This window comes from Anopheles ziemanni, chromosome 2 (genome assembly GCF_943734765.1).
Source record: "Anopheles ziemanni chromosome 2, idAnoZiCoDA_A2_x.2, whole genome shotgun sequence".
Lineage (NCBI taxonomy): Eukaryota > Metazoa > Arthropoda > Insecta > Diptera > Culicidae > Anopheles > Anopheles ziemanni.
The window spans coordinates 51,295,084-51,317,256 of NC_080705.1; the positions used below are offsets into that span (position 1 = coordinate 51,295,084).

A 22,173-nucleotide genomic window follows, 5' to 3' on the forward strand; every position below is an offset into this window, starting at 1 on the left:
ATTCCACCCTCGCGACAGGATGTCACCGCATTCTATGAGAACCCTCGCTACGGATGCAACCACTCAACGCAGACACTAGCGCGAACCCTCGCGACAGGACATGATCACTCGACGCAGAAACCTGACGAAGATCGCGAACGAGTTGAGACATGAATTGTGCAGAACAACGACTGTGAGAAAGACTTCGTCACCAATCGCAGAGCAACACGTCGAAACAGAAGACCACCCGGAGCAGCAACGGCAGCGCTATAAAAGGGCTTCATAACAAGTTAGACCTCAGTCTCTAGCTAGGAACAGACAGAACAGGTTCAATCCCAAATAAAAATTGTAATAGTCGTGAATCAGTAATTATACTTAAATAAAAATTATATTTTTTTATAATAATCTTGAGGCAACGATCATAACTTATTATACTATTGGTGGGGAGCCCACATGTGGGGCTGCTGTAAAAGCATTTTTAATGAAAAAGTTTAGGAACTCAAAAAGCCATCTTACGATGAGCAACAATGTAAAAAAAAGCACCTGTAAGGTAAAACATACTAGATATAATAAGAAGTAGAGATATTATATTATATAATAGAGATATTATAATAAAAAATGAATTTGCAAGTATGCAAAGCCAGGTTCTTCAAAATAACATCGAACAAGAACACAATACGGAAGCAGCTGCACCAGCGGATTACATCGATGATGACCAATCTTCTGTCAACAGCGGCGTTTACGAAAAAGATCCACTTGACAATTTGTCCATCCCCGATGGCCTACGACATTGGGCATTGGTAAATAATTCAACTCATGTTTCAATCAACATGATTTTGAAACTATTGAAGAAAGCCAACGTTCGTGTCCCTGCTAATTGCAAGACTTTGCTGAGGACAAAACGTAAAACATCTGCTGAAATCGTCGACATTTCTGGTGGCCAATTTTGGTATCACAGCATTAGAAAATGCTTGTTATCTTATTTTACGTAAGTGTGAAATGGTAGTATCTACCGCTAACCTTTTTGTCCTATGTTATTATAAAACATATTAACTTATAAAATGTTATTTAAATTTTAGCACCGCTCCTCCTTGCACGCAGCTAAGCCTGACCATGTCGGTAGATGCGTTGCCCCTGCATAACAATAGCAGTATGCAATTCTGGCCAATTTTGTTCAATATCCATGATTTGCCCGATGCACCAGCTATGACAGCGGCCATATATTGTGGATATAAAAAACCCGACAATATTTAGGAGTACCTTCGACCTATGGTCAATGAGCTTTTTTCGGCATTGCAACTCGTAGAAGCTGGATCGTTGTTCCTCGGGCTCTCACTTGATCTCGTGTTTTCGCTGTGTTTCGTTGCCGCCTACTGTGTTTGTTCCTGTGCAGCGTCTTTCGGACACTCTACAGTCCACGACCCGCTTGTTGACGGTTTATTTGGGTGGCTCCAGTCCGGCTTACAGCTGATTGTTTTGGCGATTAATTCCCGATACCGGCATTTGGGTCTGTTCTGAATCGCGCGTGTGTTTGTGTAAGATTCGCCTTCAGTGCTGTGCATGCCTAGCCTTAATATGGCTACCTGCGCTCTCCCGGTGGCTAGGGATAGCCTATACATCTGCAGTGGGATATGCAAGTGTGAGTTTCACTTCGCATGCCTAGGACTCTCCAGAGCGGTGACACAGGAGCTTAAACGCCCGGAGTCTCCTCTCCTGTGGATGTGCCAGGATTGTAGGAGCGGCTCAAACGGAGGCTGGGCTAGTACTCGTGATCTTATCACTAATACACTGGCCAATATTAAGCGAGAACTGGGAGAGACTCTCGAGCGCCATCTCGCCCGTCTGCCCCAGCCCCTCGGATCACCGCTAACGACAACATCTACGCGCCGCCAGCATCATACTTACTTGCCTGCCTCCACTGCACCTGTCACCACCGTCGGCACCCATACTCCAACGGGTGCGGGGAGTCTCTCGCAGCTTGTCAGGGTTAATGCGGGAGATTTGGCTACCACCAACACCGCCAAACGCCGTCTGCTTGCCCGCTCCCCCCCGGATTCCGACCTCACATCCCGCATCGTCCAGGGCACGGCGTTGATTGACGATTCATCGGTGCTGATAACGGTACCACCCAGGTTTTGGCTTTACCTCACCAGAATCGCCCCATCGGTTTCCGATGATGTGGTTGATCGATTGGTCAAGCGACAACTGGGCACCGATGACGTCATCATAAGGAGGCTTGTTAGCAAGGACAGAGACCTGAGCACTGCCACCTTTATTTCTTTCATGGTTGGTCTGTTGCCCCACCTTCGCGACAAGGCTCTCTCGCCGGCCACGTGGACGCAGGGCGTAGGATTCCGAGAGTTCTCGGATCATAGGGGCTCTTCTGAACCGGCAATTTTTCGAGTCGGGTCACCTCCTACTGCCGCACCGCCGATCGCTGCCACTACACAACCTGCCGTCACGTTACCAACCACCAATTTGGATGCACCACTGGATCCGGAACTGTCCCGGTCTCCGATCGTGTCGGAGCCTCACATGCAGCCTACACTAGTGACCGACGAGTAACTGAGCTCAGACAGCTCTCACCTCATCAAGCTCCTTCAACATCATCATCATCAGCTCCAGTGGCACGGAACTCCGTACACTCACCGACTCCCGCACTCACCTTTCCTGCAGTAACGCCGATAAATTGTTTTTACCAAAACGTAAGGGGCCTGCGGACGAAGACGAATGAATTCCGGCTGGCCCTTTCCGAATCCGTCGCGGATGTTATTATTTTAAGCGAAACGTGGTTAGATAACGACATTCCGTCAGCGATGCTGTTTGATGAATCGTTCTGTGTGTTCCGTTGCGACCGAAATCAATCGAACAGCAGGCACTCTCGAGGCGGAGGAGTCCTCATTTCATGTTCCCAGCGGCTCCAATCGTCTCCCGTGAATCTCCCAACTGGCGCACTGGAGCTAACCTGGGTGCGTATCCAGCTGGACCAAGCGTCGCTCTTCGTGGGCGCTGTTTACATCCCGCCTGACCGCTGCTCTCCTTCTGTCATTGATGAGCTCCACGACAATATCGGGCTAGTTCGCGAACGTGTCAAACCGTCCGATCACCTCTTCTTGTTTGGAGATCTAAACATCCCCCACATCGACTGGCAGCCAGCGGTTGCAACAAGTTTCTACGTGCCAGCCTCCTCCACCGCTACCTCCGCAGTGCTCACAGACGGGATGTGCCTCAACGACTTGGTGCAGATCTCGGGTGTCCAGAACGATCTTGGTCGCCAATTGGATCTCGTGCTCGCGAGCTCATCCTTAGCTACGCTTTGCTCTCCCGTCTCCCACGCTCCAGAACCGCTCGTTCCTGAAGACCGACATCATCCTGCTCTAGCTGTCTTTCTGTCCGTCCCGGTCCATGTTGCTGTTCCAGTTGCTCGGCCTAGCGTGGCCGGGCTCAATTTCCGTAAGCTGAATACCTCTAGATTTAATAGTTTAATTGTAGCACACGATTGGTCTTTTATCGATTCTTGTACCTCGATTGAGATCGCCGTGTCTAGTTTTAATATTGTAATTTCCTCGTTCCTTTCCGATTGCTGTCCTCCTCTACGCCCTCCCCCTGATCGTCCCTGGTCCAACAGGCAACTTCGTGCTTTGAAGGCGGATGTAAAGCGTACGCTCCGTATTTACAACCGTGTAAACAGCGAGCTCCATAAGAGGGCATTTAAGTATGCTTCGGCTGCTTACCGTGGGCTCAATCGGGCATGCTATGGGATGTACCTTCGGCGCCTGCAGACCCGCTTCTCATCCCATCCCCGCTCCTTCTGGCGTCATGTCAACTCCAGGCGGGGCTCTTCCTCCCTACTCCCCTCCTCCATGTCCGATGGTAATACGACTGGGTCGACCCACGCTGAGATGTATGGCAAAGAGCCCACTCATTTCGCGGGAAATTTCGTTGACCCAGCGCGGTCTTCTGTGTCGATTGCTAGGGCGATCTCTGGGGTCTCGGCTCTCTCGGCATTGCTCCACTCTGTGCCAGTTGGCAATGATACTATTCTGGCTGCACTTTCCTCCCCTAGTCCCGACGGTATCCCTTCTTGCGTTCTTAGGGACTGCAAGGATGCTTTCACCCCGATACTGGCTCGCCTCTTCAACCGCTCGCTCACCGAAGGGGTTGTGCCGTCGATGTGGAAGTCTGCCTGGATGGTCCCTACTCACAAGAAGGGCTGCCGTTCAACTCCCTCTAACTACCGTGGTATATCCCACCTGTGCTCCATCGCCAAAGTGCTAGAATCCGTTGTCCATGCCTCTCTCCTCTCTTGTTTCTATTCCTATATTTCTCCTCCTCATGCCTTGTCGCTCAACTTTGTCCAACCTGATGACCTTAGTTAAATGCGCCTTTGAGAACATCTCGGCCGGAAGGCAGCTCGATGTCATTTACACTGACATCAAAGCTGCCTTCGACTCGCTTCCGCACGATCTTCTGATGGCTAAGCTAGAGCGGCTTGGCATCCGTGATCCTCTCCTATCCTGGATCAAGTCATTCCTGACCGGTCGCATCTACCGTGTGAAGGTGGTCGATTGCTTATCCGATCCCTTCGTGGGTGTCTCTGGTGTCCCCCAGGGAAGTGTTCTTGGTCCCCTCCTGTTCTGTCTTTTCATCAACGATTGTACGAGCATCCTTCCTAGTGACGGCCACCTGCTCTACGCCGATGATGTCAAGATCTTACTGCCCATCTCCTCATTTGCCGACTCCTGTCCCCTCCAAAGTGTCGTTGACGATTTCTCGGTGTGGTGCATCATCAACGTACTCACGCTGTGCCCCGATAAATGTTGCGTGGTATCGTTCATCAGACCTCGTAGTCTTGTCCATGCGGACTATACGGTTTGTGGGGTCCCCCTATCCCGTGTGTCCGTGGTCAAGGATCTCGGGGTCTGGTTGGCCCTCACCTTCGACGCACATCTGAACGCGACCGTTGCCAAGGCGAACAAAATGCTTGGCCGTATAAAACGGATTGCGACTGAGATTCGCGACCCACTCTGCCTCAAGTCGCTTTATTGTTGCTGGGTCCGCTCTGCCCTCGATTACGCTTGTGTTGTCTGGTCTCCTCCAGGGGTTACCTCCATGAACAGGCTCGAGGGCATTCAGCGGAGGTTTACGCGGATTGCTGTCCGTCGGTTCCTTGGTAACAACTCCTCTCCTATTCCGTCCTATTCCACTCGGTGTCAGCTCCTGGGGTTGGAGGAGATTTGCGTGCGGTACAAGAACGCTCAGGCACTCTTTGTCGCGGGCGTTCTCCTCAATCACTTGGATGCCCCTTCCCTCCTGTCCTCAATCCCTTTTTATGCCCCATCTCGCCCGCTACGTGATAGGCCCCCGTTGGCTATCCCCCGTCGCCTCACCCGTTACGGCCAAAACGACCCGTTCCTCCGCGCACTGTCTGCCTTCAATGACGTTTACAGTCTGTTTGACTTCAACCTTTCTATTCCCCAATTCCGTTCTCGTCTCCTCTCCTCTCCTGCTTAGTCCTTCCGTTCGGTGACCCTGCGTCCTCTACCCTTTGCTAATTTTTTGTAATTAATTTTAAGTTTAGAAGTTATAAAGCCCTCGAGGCGAATAACAGTAAGAGCATAATAAAAATAAAAAAAATAAAAAAATGAGATGAATATCCTGTCTGCCCAGGGACTTACCATCCACGGGAGACACATTCTGATAAAACTGCGGGCAATCGTTGCAGACACGCCTGCCAGAGCGTTTATCAAAGGTATAATTTGATATAGTTAAATGAAGTTATCATTTGACTTCCATATTTTGACCCTTACTTTTGTTTGTTGTTTCGGGTGTAACAGGCCATGAAGGTTATGGAGGATGCCTGAAGTGTACAGTCCGGGGTGAATATAGCAAGGAAGGTCGCACTATTGTGTTTCCCGGCTTAAACGCTCCTAAGCGTACTGACGAGGGGTTTAGAAACGACCTTTACGCTGGACACCGAAAAATCAGGACCCCGCTTTTGGACCTCAATCATTTTGACATAATCGAAGATGTAGCTGTAGCAGACAGGCTGCATCTAATCGATCTAGGCATTATGAAACGAATGCTTGTCGGATGGCGTGATGGCACACTAGGTAAAAAGCGATGGACGGATGACCAATGCAAACAAATTTCTGTGACACTGGATTTAACAACATTGCCTCACGAAATCCATCGCAAGATTCGACCCATCAAGTTCGCCCACTTTTGGAAAGGGTCTGAATATGCCGCATTTTTACACTATGTGAGCATTGTAGTGCTGAAAGACCATCTTCCCCATGATGCTTACAACCATTTTTTACTTTTGTTTTGTGACGTGACGCTTCTCTCGTCTAATGTGTACAAGGACAAATGGGTCCAGGCGGGTCAAATGCTAGACAAATTTGTTCACGATTTCTCAATCATTTACGGAAAGCGTCATATGAGCAGCAATGTGCACAACCTGCAGCATGTGTGCACAGAAGTACAGAGAATTGGGCCATTAACAACAATTTCTACCTATCCCTTCGAGAACCAGCTGCAGCAACTGAAACGAATGCTTCGAGCTGGATGGAAAAATTTAGAACAAGCCATAAACCGACTATCAGAGTTGGTAAATTCCGTATGATGATGACGAGATCACCATACAAAACAAAGTATCCTGCCATACATGCACGTGGAACGACAGTGACAGTTCGAGTACGTCCTAGTTTCTTGCTGCAGAATAATCCGAGAAATTAGTGGTTTCTAACAAAGGATAATTCTATTATCCAATTTCAAAATGCAGCAATGAGATGAGGACCGAATGCTGGATATCTTCGGATAACAGGGCGGAAGCTGGAGACCCAAGAATCGGTTTTCAACATCGCTTCTTTCGACTCAATGGAAATGTACGTTTACTACCCCAGCTACGTTAAATGATGCGATCGTACGATAGCCATAGTAACGATTCGTTAATCGATGCGATGGGCAACATAACACCACAGCATAACGGCTATAACCCCAAAGGTTCTCAAACCATCCGCGTCACACAGGAACAATCCGAAGGGGCGCTAGTGTGCTCAGCGCAACACACTCATAAAAAAGAGGTTGGTTCATCTAGAACAAAAAGCGTTGATTGAAAAAGAAAACATTAAACGTATTTTTTTTGCACTCATTGTCGTCTGCTTACGAATTGTTGTTGGTTGTGATGGTGAAAAATTGATTTCCTCTCATCTCAGCAGGCAAAACTCAAGTTCAGTACCACATCCAAATTCAATCAGATGCTATATGAGGTAACCTCCGTATTAACTCTTCTTGGGTCTTGTTGTTGTTTGACGTCTTCGAACCAAAACAAACTTGTGCGCAGCGCTTAGAAGACTCCATTCGAAAGAATATTTTTGCTTTTACAGCAGAATCATCGTGAAAAGTGAATGTATAGTGTAAAAATGAAGACGGTAAAGGTATTTCTCTACACGGAAAATATAAATCGTTTGGCAAACTTGCACGAGAATTAAAGGTGAATGTAGTTGTTTACATTTCAGTCAAATTAAAACTGCATTGTGCATTACGGCTCCACTCTGCATCCTGAGGCAGCAGTAAGGAGGCAGTTGGTAAGTTAGATGCAGTTTGATGTTGGTATGGTGCGAAATCAATAAAACCCATAAAAGTCTTATTGCAGGTTTGATGAGCTTATCAAAGAAGGTAGCACCGTTACCCTGCTGTTCCAGTTATCGCTGTTTCGACCAGTGACGCGGACAGTGTTTGCGCCTTGGAAACAAGTAAGTGTGACGTAAACCGGAAGAAGAATCAAATTGTGAGGATCACCCCATCACCCGTATTAGCTGACCATCACCCGTATACCGAACGAAATCGTGTCGCTGCCCGGGAAAAACTTAATCTTCGGCGAAACTCAGGTATATATGGTAGAGGTCATATTGCTGTCCAATTTTATCTTTCTTTTCTCATGCCCAATGATTGATCTTCAGGTGGTGTGAGAGGCTCTGAAATTTCCGGCTCGAAAATTTCCTTACTGCACAAGTTGCCGCAGGCGTCCGGCTTCCGGTAGAACATGCGGCCGGTTGTATATAGACTACATGCGTTGTGTGTATTAAACAGCGCAAGCCTTCATTCCTTTTTGTGTAAGTTGCATTTTATGAATAGTGGAATTTTTATTTTTTCACTAATCAAGTATTTCTGCCGCTCTCAACATGTTTTATAAATGTAAATAAATAATCTTCACTGACAACCTGCTAAGGGGAAGCAACTAAAAGAAGGATGAAACCACCAGCTTGCAGTTGAACCAGTTGAATTAACAAACAATGTAAGTATGCATTTAAATATTTGAAACGTTTGCAATAATAGGGTATTTTATTTTACAGACTTCACAACCTAGAACCATCATGAGAGCAACGTAAATACGTTCAGGACGAATGCCGTTCATTTGATGACATAATTTGAAAAAACATGGATGTTGTAATGAAATGAACAAAAAAAATAAATAAAACCGAAAATTAAACAGTAAATTGGAATTTGCAATATTTAAACCGAAAAAACCGTTTAAATTTAGCGCCTACATGTAGGCAACCGCCAGGTCGAAACGTTACGAGAGCGTACAATAAGGCGTTTGTATCTCTTCTAATAGACGCTAAATGTACGCTCTTCTTTTGTATGTTAATGTACGCGATTTGTCGCACGACGCATAAATTAATGCTCCTGGGGTAAATGTACGCTCTTCTTTTGTATGTTAATGTACGCGATTTGTCGCACGACGCATAAATTAAAGCTGCTGGGGTAGGGCTACATCTACTACATATTTTAGCTTTTTTTTATGTATGGAGTTTTGTGTACACTAAAAACTCGACCAATACAGAACCGTCGCTAATGAAACTTTCCACACATAAAGTTTAAGCACTGCAGATGTTGTTGAAGATTCGTTTGATCACTTTTTTGTGATAAAATTATCTAAATTTTACAATTGAAACTCAGTTTTACTAACACAAACAAAACAAATACGTATGCAATCTACACTGCTTCACATAAAAACAAAATATAGCAAAAATGCACAAAATATGTATTTTTGTTGCACAAAACAAACATTATCTTCAGTTTTCGGTAGTTTTTACAAAGAACAATAATTAATCGTAGTAATTTAGGGGTTTTCATTAACAGTATTCTAATTTATGGCTCATACACGGTACCAATGAAAATAAACATCAGCCCAAGTATATATGCATCACTGACCACTACTGTAATGAAAGTGACAGTACCAGATGTCAAGGTGCATTCATCAAAAAAGGTTTATACAACACGGGGTATTGATGAAATATCAACAATTTTAACCGTCACCCGTTCAACCAAACCTACATACGTAGACGTTCAACCGGACTACCCGGGTAGTCCATACATTTTGTATGGGAGACTCCGTTTTCCTGTACTTAAGACTTAATAACTTTTTATCTAGACGTCGGATCGATTTGAAATTTTCAGTGAAGATACTTGAGGGTGTTTTCCACAATATTGTGTGTTTGTTATAATTTTAAAAATTCATTAATTATGTTAATTTGAGGTTCCAAAAAATTTCACCCTTCACATCTATGACCCAAACCTGTGCAGCTTGAACATTTTAGATAGGACTTTGCATTTTCTGTATTTCAGTATACGTATCTTTGATCATTGAACCTTAATTACTTGAAATTTTCTGAAATCTATTCAAGTTTTTTAAACATATTTTAGAAATGTTCAAGTAGGATTGTTTCATTCGAAAACACGAATTCGATAATTTAAACATTTATGCCTTACGTTTAGGTATTAAAATCTTAATCTAATATTAAATACAAGTATGCTACACATCATTTTGTTCAGAAAATGTGCGCCACAAACACGTTTATTAATCCGTTTCTAGTCGACTATGTGTGTGATTCAAAGAACAATAAAAGCTAAGTAAAAGTGAGCGTTATGGAAAAACTCAATCCTTAGAATAGATAAAACCGAACAGACTTATAGAAGAATTACTAGGAACAGCATTTCTGACGAAAAAAGAATTAAATAACGGACAAAACTCTGTTCCCAGTTGAAGCATGACGATAGCATGAAGCGACTGAGAGTTTATTAATTTTTACAATATTTTATGCAATTTTCCAAAACATTTCAAGTAGTTAAGTATCTAAGAGTAAATATATCAGTACTAAAATAGAGAAAAAGCAAACTTCTATGTAAAATATATGAACTACACAGATAAATGGTTGTAGATGTGAATGGTGAAATTTTTTGGAACCTCAAATTAACATACTTAATGAATTTTTAAAATTATAAAAATTATACAATATTTTGGGAAACACCCTCAAGTATCTTCACTGAAAATTTCAAATCGATCCGACGTTTAGATAAAATGTTATTAAGTCTTAGGTACAGGAAAACGGAATCTCCCATACAAAATGTATGGACTACCCGGGTAGTCCGGTTGAACGTTTGAGGGGTATCAACCGAAAAACGCAAATAAAAATTATTTTAATTCCTTGGAATTTTTTTTTTCTTTAGCAAAACGATCGAAAATGTTTTTTTCTAGGTATTCTAAAAATTTCATGCCGATACGTCAATCCAATCAAAAGTTAGAACAAAACAAAACTCCAAAAACTACCCGGGTAGGCGGTTGAACGGGTGACGGTTAAATATTACGTTATAGCAACTATCAAATTAAAATAAAACTTTCGAGTACAGGGTAAAAACTATAATTCTTTTCTTAAATCCTTCTTCGCCGAGCAACGCCGGGGCGACAAGCTAGTTAGCAATATGCATGAAACTAGGCTGGACATTTGTCCGAATCAAATAAGGTGTAAGTTGGTTGGGGTACAAAATAGCCTCTATATATTCATTCCTCTTATATTCTTTCCTCTTGTTCACACTCTAATAAAATAAAAAAAATGAATTTCAATACCGATTTTGTAGTTTATTGTCGTTTCATTACATGACATGAAGTTTGTTTACTATCGCTTATTTTAATTCTGTCTTTCGCATGACTTAGCTTCTTCATAAGAAACTGAGCAACGAATTTTCTATCTAATACTAAATTATTGTTACTACCTATATCGACAAAAACACTGACGATATTCTTAAAATTACCTAAACCTATTTTATGTACACCTGGCGTTTTCGAAATCCCTGTCCAATTCATCGTTGCAAAAACATTCCTTGTAAATATTAAATCTACAGCATCGTGCAGAAGATTCTCTGCATCTACTCGTGTCACTTGAGGTTGAAGCCAGTGCATCAACTTCTCTTTGTACTTGACTTCTTTCAAATTTTCTTCCAAATTGTCCATATCCTTACGACTGTTAATAGGACTAAACATATCCTCCTCTCTAACATATAAACCTGCCCTTGGCCGAGTAGCTGCTATCAACTCATCTATGCACGCATTCTGACGAGCCGTATTTCTAGCTATAACATCAATTTTTTTATTTAGAACGTCATGTAGCTGCCTGTTTTCAAATTCTAATCTTTCTATCCTATCTATAAATATTATTTCCATGCGTTCAACAATTTCTTTTAAATTTGCCTCACTGTTTTCCTCAGTCTCTAGTTTCCGTTTTTTATTTGATGAAAATATAGTTAAAATGAAGAAGAATTTGTTACACACTAAAACATTTTAAACAGAATATTCTATCAAATCATTCACTTACTACAAGGTACAGCTGCGGATGGGTTTGTAGCTGGTTCATTTTGCTGTGAGATACTTTCTAAAAAGAGACCAATTGTTGTTTTATAAATTATACATTTTTTTACATTTTTTATGTTACACTTACCATCAGATAACTGCGGGTCGGAAGCAAAGGGATTTAGGGAATAGTAGACGAAAGGATTTGAGGAAATACTACCGAAGGATTTGTTGGTGAAAAGGTGGCTATAGAGAAGGTAAAACAGGAACATTTTCATTATTTATGACTAAATACATTGCGCTCTATAACTACTTGGAAGATCGTTCTGAGAATCCGAAGAGTTTGTTCGTATAGGTTTTGGTAACATAAATAAACACCAATTTTACGTTAACCGCCGTTTAAACACGCCTGGAATTCCAGGTGGCGGGAACGGGAAAAAGTAGCCCAGATTCGACAGAATATCCAGCGGGAACGAGCTTATTCGCCCGATCTGTCAAAGTGAAGCTTTGTTTACGTTTTAGTTTGTTTACGTGATCTAAATTGGCGGCAGGTAAAAGTGGAATTGTGAGTCATTATCAAATATAAAGTTTATGAATGGTGTTGTTGAGTTCCTCCTCCAAAATTTTGCGTCGAAGACTACTCGCATTTTGGTTTCTCTCCAACAACATCGGCCGCATCCATATACGTTGCCCATACCGACGTTGTTGTAGCAAGCGAATGAAACTTTTCATGAAACGTTTCAATTAAGCAAATGCGTCCGTTCCCGCCGGGTCGTAGTTTCGCGTTTTTTAAACATAGCGGGAACGAAATCCGTTTTTTTCATATGGAGTTTCCCGTCGTCCAGCGGGATTCCCGCGGGACGGCGGGAATATTCGTGCGAATACCGCTGTGTCTAGCCGTCGCTTTACCTGTCATTTAAACGGCGACCCACACGTTCCTTGCTGCTCTTCTTGCGCAACAACAACACAGTGGGAAGAGGAGTCTGCACCGTCAACACAGTGTAAAGGGCCAGACTCAATTTCCCACTGTGTTGAAGGAGCAGACTCCTGGACAAATTCCAGTGGAACGGCTTGTAACTTTGGTGGAGCACGCCCACACACTCGCGCACTACTAGCTTGCCGTCTCCGGCGTTTGGGTTTTGCAGTAACACCGTCTGGCGAGAGCTATATCAATGGAGGTGGCGGATCCGGCATATTACTTTGTTCCAACAGCGGTCTTTTCTTCGATGAAAACGTCGATGGTGTAGTACGATGCATTTCAAAATTCTAAAATAAATAGTCAGGCACGCTGTATTTAAATAGGCCACTAGCACATCTTTACTCACCAAAGGTTTTGGTTCAACCGGTTAAGATCATAGACGCACCTCCAAACCAAGGAAAGAGTTCATCAATACCAGTCGCAGTAAGTATTTCTCACCAAATAAATATAAACATAAAAAGATTCTTAAATCTAAATTTTCTGCATACCTTTATTTCCCCATCATTTACTTACTCGAAGCACGAGGCCCATCGCAGCTGTCGCCAAAGAAGAACAGTTGGTCGTAATACCAAAGATTAGCTACTTCTTCGATGTTGCTTCTCCCTGCTCCACTACATTCACTCAGCAACATTCGCTGTCGTGCGGCTGAGAATCCCTTTCTCATGGTGCTGATTTTATTTTTTCACAGTTTCAACTGTGGCCTCGGGATTGTACTGCTGTACAATTGTATTGGTAATACAATTAGCAGTTCTTTATGGACCGCTTGTTTAATATAGGTAATTTTATAATTTGTATGTTTTTTGTCCAAAAGACACGGCTTAGCTTTGAATGCCTCAATAAAATCGCACATTAATTCGTAATTTTTCGGCATTTTGGAGGGAATGTTGAAAATTGCTGGTTTTTCTAAAATTTAAAGCGAAAAGATACCTTCGTATTATGAAAACACTATATTTTACTTCGAATGTATCTTATGTATCGGAATTTACTATGGGAACTCCCGTGAGGTCTCTTCGATTGAACTTTTTGGCACTTTCCGTAGCACTAGACTTACGGATAAAAATTTTGTCGAATTTGAGTTCCCGTTCGAGAACTGTAATGCAATGTTTTTTGAATTGTTCGACAGTTTACTTTGATCGACAAAAAAGTTCTCGAACGGGAGCCGAACAGAAACTCGAAGATGAGGCATAATGCAAATGTGGCGTTCGAGTATTCTCTAACGCGAAATTATCTAACGTTCGAGTTTCGTAATAGGCCCTAATGTAATTTTGGGTCCGACGAACGCCGGCTTTGCTCTGCTCGTATTCTAAATAAAATTTTGCAACAGCAAATGCAGCAGCAGCAGCAGCTCATAACAAAGTTAATGATGAACCAACAGCATCCAGCCCCTACCCGCAAATGCCACCATAGCCGCAGGAGCAGCACCAGCCGATGCCCTATAATTCGGAACATATAGTCGACTCGTTGGCTGGGAACATCACCGAGTTCCGCTTCGAGGCCGACACCGGGGTAACGGTCGAGCAATGGTACTCACGATATGAAGACCTTTTCACCAAGGACGCTGCCAGGATCGACGATGCAGCAAAGGTCAGATTGCTCATGGGCAAGCTGGGGACAATAGAACACGACCAGTATGTAAGTTTTATCCTTCCCCGTTATCCCCGGGATTTTACGCTGGCGGCTACAGTGGAGAAGTTAAAATCGATTTTTGGGAAGGCAGAATCCCTTTTGAGCAAGCGCTACAAGTGCATGCATCTTTTGAAATCTCACACAGAGGATTTTTTTGGCGTACGCTTACTGAGTCAACCGAGTGTGCGTTGACTTCAATTGTTCTTCGCTCATCTGATTGAGTTTGAAGCGTCTAGTTTTTGTTTGCGGACACAAGGAGGAAACGGACAAAGATTTTCGATTTAAAGTTACTTACTCGCATAGAAGATCGAGAAGATGTAACGATTGAGCAACTTTCCGCGGAGTGCATTCGTATTGCAAATTTAAAACTAGATAATGCAATGATCGTCGGGAAAGCAAGAGAACGTGTGCTCGCATTACAAAATGGCGGTTGGAATCATTAGCAAAAGATTTGCGGTAAAGGACCACGTCCCCGCTGGGGCAGTCGCGATGATCGATCAGCCAACAATTGAGGGTATTATGATCCAGTTCCGCGTTATTGCTCGAAAGTTTCCGCATATTTGCTCGAATAGCAACCTGGGTATTTATACAAGTATTTCAAGGTATATAAATATATAGTTTTTAACAAGTTTCGAGCACTTTGATTTTTAATCAATTTTCAAAACGATCGAGTTATTGGTGTGTTTTATACTATGGCTAAATGGCTAAATAAATCAAAGTGACTTGTCTAAACACAACGTTGATATGAAAATTGCATCCTGAATTATCATGTTCTTGGTAAATACCAAGATCCATAGAACCCACATATGCTTCGGACACATACGGTGTATAGAGATCCATCGACCAGGAGGTGCTTGAAACTGCTCGACGATAACGACGCGCGTCGTTTCGTATCCGCGCATCGTCTCGACACTCAGGTGGCGTCGTTTTGGATCGTCGAGACGCCCAGCCATTTTTTCGCTTTTTTCAAAGTGTTGTTTACCTTTTGTATGGGCCAGCGTCGAGAAGTTTATCGTTTCCGCGCTCCCAATCATAATACCCTCAAATATTAAGCCACCAAGCGCATGTTGGCGCTGCGGTGGTCGGCATTGGGTGCAAGATTGTCCGCAGGCTACGCATAAGTGTCAAAAATGCGGTAAGATCGATCATTGCACTATGGAGCGAAAAGAGCAAATTGCCGGGATAAAATTCGGAATCAAATGTTTTGCAATTTTTTCATTGCAATATCGTGTAGTACTATTATATTACACGAAATTATGATGTTTCTGGACAATCCCACCAGGGGGCGCTGCAAAAACCTCATATTTTTGGGCTTTTCTATGGGTGCATCAACTTTTCAAACTTTTTTTTTTACATTGACTTAAAAAAATTTTTTAGTTTGTTATAAAACAAACTAAATTTACAAAAAATTTCATTCAAAATATTGTTATCTGGAAAATAATTGATATTTAAAGCATCTAACGCGGACATAACTTCTGAACTATTCTGATGATTGCAATGCTATCCCTTCTGTACATTTTATTTCTACATTCTGCTGCTTCCTCTCCTAAGGATCCCAATGGAGCTGGGGCATTCACAATTATTTCATCTACATGCGCAAGAACTTTATGGACAGTAGAAGGCATTTTGTACCAGTTGTAATGATGTTTGTAAGACATGTATGTGTCTATGCAATATAGAGTAATAGTTTTTGGATTTAAAGGCTGTGAACAGGTGATGGCTATTAAAATATTTCGAAACCTTTCTATAAGTTCTGTTTCTATTTGCAAAATATTGCTCAACTTTTGAATGTTTGAAAAAGCCCTACGACAAACATTTCCCGTCGTACTATTTCAACCTATTCACCTTGGTTCATCTACTTTAACACCAATTTCCCTGTACATCTTTTCCAATACAATTTTTTTTTTTCGGTCATTGTACATGTTTATATAATTTTTAGTAACCTTCCGTTTTTTAAATTCAATTCTGTACGAAATGTGAGGCAAGCATTCGAAAAATCTCATCCAACAGCGCAGTGTAGTCGTATATAAGTCACATGATAAATTCTCAGGATATGGAATAAATCCATTTTATAAGTGCTCTACACTGTTCATTTCTGTTGGTTTTGCACCATATATACAACATGTTTGCGTATACATAGTGTCAGTTAAATATGCCAAACATTTTCCATCAATTCAACTCATGTAAAATGAATAATTTACCGTCACATAACTTGCTTCATTTAGCTGAATTGTACACTGCGCCCCATAATGATAGCCTCACCCAGTTTTTTCACTCATATGCTATTTTAAATGATCGCAAAGTAAAATAAACGACAGAAACATATTCCTTAATCTAAAAGAAATGTGTTTCACCTCTAATTTATCAGAAAGAAAAATTAATTATAACATTTTGGTCAAAAATTTAAAAAATGGAGTGTCCCATAATGATAGCCTCACTTCAAAAATCATTCAAATTAACAAAGCAACCCAGTTTCTAGCTACGTTATCAGTTGCCAGAAGTAATTTTTAAGTTCTCTTACTTTAATTTGTAATTTAATTTGAACATTGGAAGCAGAAAACAACTATAGGAACGAAAAAAAAGTCAAATTGATGCTTATCGCTTTAATGGCAAGTCAAATCATGAGATTGTTGTGCTAATAAATAGATTCACAAACGTCATTAACGATTATGTAAAAGATTCCAGTTAATATGGGCTTCAGAAGTCTCCTGGTCGTCTTCAAAATCTTTCCTCACGTGATAATCGGAGGATTTTTTAAGTTGCTTTCAATGCAACCAAAGGTTGCCATAGGACAAAAAACGATTTCTGGGTGAATGTGCACCAAAATGCTGTGTTGCGAGCTTTGAATTCATGTTCTGATATTGTAAGAGAGTCCATGAAGAAAGTTTCTGCCCTTAAACTTCACCAAAAAGTCGCTAGATTGGAGTTTGCTACAGAACACATGACATGGAAGAATGAGTGGAGAAACGTAACTTGTCACTGTGTAGTATTGTTCAAATTTTAATTTATTAATTCATGTGAGGTGGATTATATTGATGAAAAAAAGTTAAATATTGATGGATCGGATGGTTACATCCATTACCGGCGAGATTTAAGACGATAGCACGATTTTTCTACCGTCGCAATTTTGAAGGTGAATCAGTCATAATTTGGGCTGCGTTCAGCGGTCTTAGTAGAAGTAAATTGGCCATTATACCAACACGTATGAACAGCGATATGTTTATCGACATCCTGGACAATCATTTAAAGCCTTATCTGGAAAATCACAACACTCAACAGCTCATTTTTATGCAAGAAAATGCTGCCGTGCACGCAAGCAAGACAACAAGAACTTACCAGGCACGATCTAGTATCGAAACAATGTCTTAGCCAGCCGTTTCTCCAGACCTTAATCCAATAGAGAATGTTTGTGGAAGGCTAGTTCAAGAGATTTATGAAGATCGTCGATGGGAGACATTACGAGACCCTAAAGGACCTTAAACTTGCTATCCGAAATGCTTGGCGTTCCTTATCAGTAAATACGTTAGAATAATTATCGGAGAGCATACCATCAAGCATTTTCCAAGCATAAATTGTAATGGAGAACCAACTGATAACTAAATCATGACTTTTTAATCCATTTATGCTATTTTTGTTGATAATTCGATCAAAATCCTAAGTGAGGCTATCATTTTGGGACACCACTGATTTTAGTTTTTTGGACCGAAAGGGATTCGTTTTTTTCAACAATATTTATGCAAAGTAGTCGTTTTATACTTACAAATATTTGTGAATTTTTTGGAAAAATTTATATGCTTTTGCTGTCAACAATTTTAAAGCATAATAATATACCTTTCCAAAACTGTGCTTGAAATTCGATTCAGACCATTATTATAGGAGTTACAGATCTTCAAAGTTGATGGATTTTTTCAATTTTTCATGCAATATTTTCACAAATCTTGACTTTGACGGGCTGTTTCTCAGAACCTGGAAGAACAGAGGCTCTAGTTTTTGGGTCATTTCTTAGATTCATCTTGTAGTTTAAGAAAACATATCTCATTTTTCTGAAATCCAAAAATGAATTTTTGATTTTTATCCCGGCTTCGCTCCATCGTGCATTGTGAGGAACGCTGCCGCTCAGAAAAGTACCACGTACGTCGAAAGCAATACCGACCACAACTTTCTACTAAAACCGTTAGTGTGTGCAGTGTACAAACCAATCGCAAATTTATCGAAGCTATTATTAATGGAAGAGGCATACGGTTACAATTCGATACGACATCGGACATTATCGTCATCAGCCATACTGCATGGGGGACTTGCATCAAACGAGCAACTTGAATTATTGGGCGAATTCGAAGCGGAAGTCACAATGTGCAACATTACGAAGCCAGCGACCATCCGCGTGGCACAGGTTGATCTACTTTTATTGGGAGCTGATTTAGTAGACTTGTTTGCACTTGGCTCCGTTCCTTCAGTTTTCCACCCTAGGTGACCCGTTGCATATGCAATGCAGGCCATAGTAGACGAAGAACTCGAAAGATTGGAGAAATTGAAAGTTATTATGCCAGTTGATTACTCTGACTGGGTGAATCAAGCCCTTAAGTCGCATGAATATCCACTCCCAGTTCCTGAAGACATCTTTGCATAGTTGGCACAATGCAAGATGTTCACTACCATAGACCTATCGGATGCATTCACACAAGTGCAAGTGGAAGAGCAATACAGAGCACTGCTCACTATAAACACTCACCGAGGTCTATACAAATATAACCGTCTTCCGCCCGGAGTCAAGATAGCCCCAGCAGTGCGAAAAAAAGTTTGCGAGTACATGGACGATGTGATCATCGGCGGTACAACGCAGGAAGAGCACGACACAAATTTGAAGGAAGTGTTTGGCAGCATAAGCGAGTATGGGTTCACAATCCGAGCGGAGGGATTGATGTATCAATCGACGGATTACCGCTCTTCAAAAAGAGTCGCAAAAACTTGCTTCCGATTCAAATAAGAGCAGTAGAACTGCCTAAAATGCCAGTTTTGGCAATCGGAACGTTTGGCGGATCGTCTAAATCGGGAAGCTTAGAAGATTTTCTCAGACCATTTATAAATGAAGTAAACGATCTATACCAACGTGGCTTAAAGTTAGGTAGTCGAGTGATACCGTTTATGTTACGCGCCGTTATTGCCGATGCACCAATGCGAGCGTATTTAAAAGGTATTTTCCTAATTTTTCTTTGATATAAGAAGAGAGTTTAATACATGTTTTTGGGATTTCAGCAACAGTGAACTTCAATGGTAGGCACGCATGTTTACCCTGCACAACTGTCGGCCGGTCCGAGCGATCAGGTAGAGGAAGAACAACAATTTTCGAAACGGTCAATGCTCCGCTACGAACCGACGCCGCGTTCAGGAGTGGAGCCTATCCAGATCACCAAACCGGCCGGACTCCGTTGGAGGAAATCGTCCATTTTGATATGATTAAGGGATTCCCTGTAGGTGAAAGGCTTCATCTTATTGATGAAGGCGTCACAAAAAAAAAACTTGAGGGCATGTTGGCAAACTGCTTCAATGAGCGCCAATTCATTCATTGGGGAAACCGACAAAAGGATGTCGTTTCTGCATTTCTGTTGAAAAAACGACTTCCTTGTGAAGTTCCACGCCCAATGAGACACCTTAAGGAAATAGCCCTGTAGAAAGCTACAGAATTTCCTATTTTTCTGCACTACATTAGCATAGTCATTTTCAAAGATTTTATGCTACCTGAAGCATATAATCATTTTTTATTATATTTTTGTGGAATTACTATTTTAAGTACACTGGAGCATAAGGCACTTTTTCCTCTTGCGAAACGAATGCTCAATCAATTCGTAAGAGATTTTGACCAATTCTATGGGCTATCTAAATTGTCCAGCAATGTTCACAATTTGCAACACATAGCCATAGAAGTTGAACGATTAGGGCCACTGGACTCGTTTTCAGCATATGGCTTTGAAAATAACATGAGATTTATCAAGCCATGTGTTAGATCCGGTACGAAAATCGTGCAACAGGTTGCAGGGAGATTAACGGAACGGAGTCAGATTATCAAAGCTAGATTTCGAATTCGAAAAGAAGGCCGTTTTGTTCTAGCAGAAGGGTTTACATTAGAGCCACAATTTAAAAATTTAACTTTTACTATCTTTGGTGTTGATGTTTGTTCTACAGAAAATGTTTTTAATGTTTCATTGCCAGAATCACAAGAAGGGGAGAACGTTGTTCTACCGTCTAGTGATCTTTATATTTATCATATTGATTTAAACGCTTCAACAAGGCGAGTTGAAGTGTTATCTTCGTCCATAGAATGCAAATTAGTTCTCGTTTTTAAACCCATACGGCCTCATATATAGCGTCGTAGATGGCGATCGAACTGAGAGCAATCTTGATGTAATGCGAATAACGATAAAGGCGAAAATCTGATACATAAGTACATATGTCATTTAACATACATAATTTTTTTTATTTTTTAGTACGTTTAGGGAAAAACTTTTGTTTTGAAAATTTATTTTTTCATTTAATTTATTAATCACTCACGCAACGGTCGATTTAGCAAACTTAACCGTTTTGCTAGCTCCCGAGATGACACTAATGGATTCTGCAGATAGTTGTGCACAATTAGTTTTCGCTTCTCCTCTTGCATGTCGACTATCTTGGAGCAGAAATAACTAAATGGCGTGAAAATTTGACCAAATAAAGTACATACTTTTGTCACCAAACGGTGTAAAATTTGTCCATTTTTGTTCACGGGGGGCTCCGCTATCATTCAAACAAACTGCCCCATTTCTAAATTAACCAAGCCTTACGTATATTGGCCTTGTATGGACGAGGATATAGATGAACGTGTAGGCACATGTTCATCATGCGCCGCTGCGGCCAAGTCACCACCGCACGAGAATCCAATCCCTTGGGCCAAATCATCTTTGCCGTGGGAGATCATCTAAGAACAAGTTTAATAACGTCCGAGAGTTATCGCTGGCGATCGTCGGACAACGGAAGGGTCATCTAATCGTCTACCATTGGCTGTCTTGCTGGATTCTTGTCATTTGTCTACGTCACCGTCTAAGTCATCGTCTTCGTCTTCGTCTACGTCATCATCTACGTCATCGTCTTCGTCAATGTCTACGTCACTGTCATCACCATCGTCTGCGCTGCGGGGATCAGCGGAACCACCAACATCATCGTCATCGCCGTTAACATCATCTACGAAGCTTCCGAACCCGCCGATACCAGAGCAGACGATGTTTTCCCCGGCTGCAGAGCAACAGCAGACAGATGATCATTCGGAAGCGCAGCCGATACCCTCACTTCGCCGCTCTTCTAGGATTAATAGAGCTCCGCGAAAGTTCGACGGGTATCTGCTATCCTAAAGGGGGAGATGCTACGTACGCGGGCTGCGTCACACGACCGGGCACTCTGGGTTCCTCGCAGCATTGCGAGGAACATGTAGATGTGTACGTGTCAGGACGACGTCCTTGAGACCAAAGTTCAAGCGGTTACCGGTTCTGGAGTCGGCCGCAGCGCTTATCGTGCGCAACGATAGTCCCGAACTTATCGAGGACTTCGGGTTCAGCATCAGCCACGGATGGACGTGCCGGCAACGCATGCCGCACGTCTCGTCCCCTTTTGTTTTAAAGTGTTTTTATTTATTTATTTATTTATTTATTTATTTATTAAAAAAATTCAACGGACTACGCGGTCCCAGTGAATGTCTTAAGAACTAAATTTACAAAAATCACAACTTAATCTAACGTAAAATGCGGATCAGCAAGAAGCCTGGCTTTGAAAGTGTCAATAGATATGTTAAAGTCAAATGCTGGATAAGCTTTGTTAAATGCTCTGCACATGGCGGTCATTGGTGCGAACTGAGCGTAACGCGTCCTACTAAATCTAACCCTTAAAAACTCAGTGGTCCGCAATTGTCGGTATGGTGCATTAAATTCAA

The 22,173-nt window shown here is 42.0% G+C and overlaps 1 pseudogene; it reads left to right on the plus strand.

Annotated features, from left to right (window-relative positions):
• Window positions 1-737: 737 nt before the first annotated feature.
• LOC131293810 (uncharacterized) overlaps window positions 738-22,173 on the plus strand; it is a 67,066-nt pseudogene continuing 45,630 nt past the window's right edge.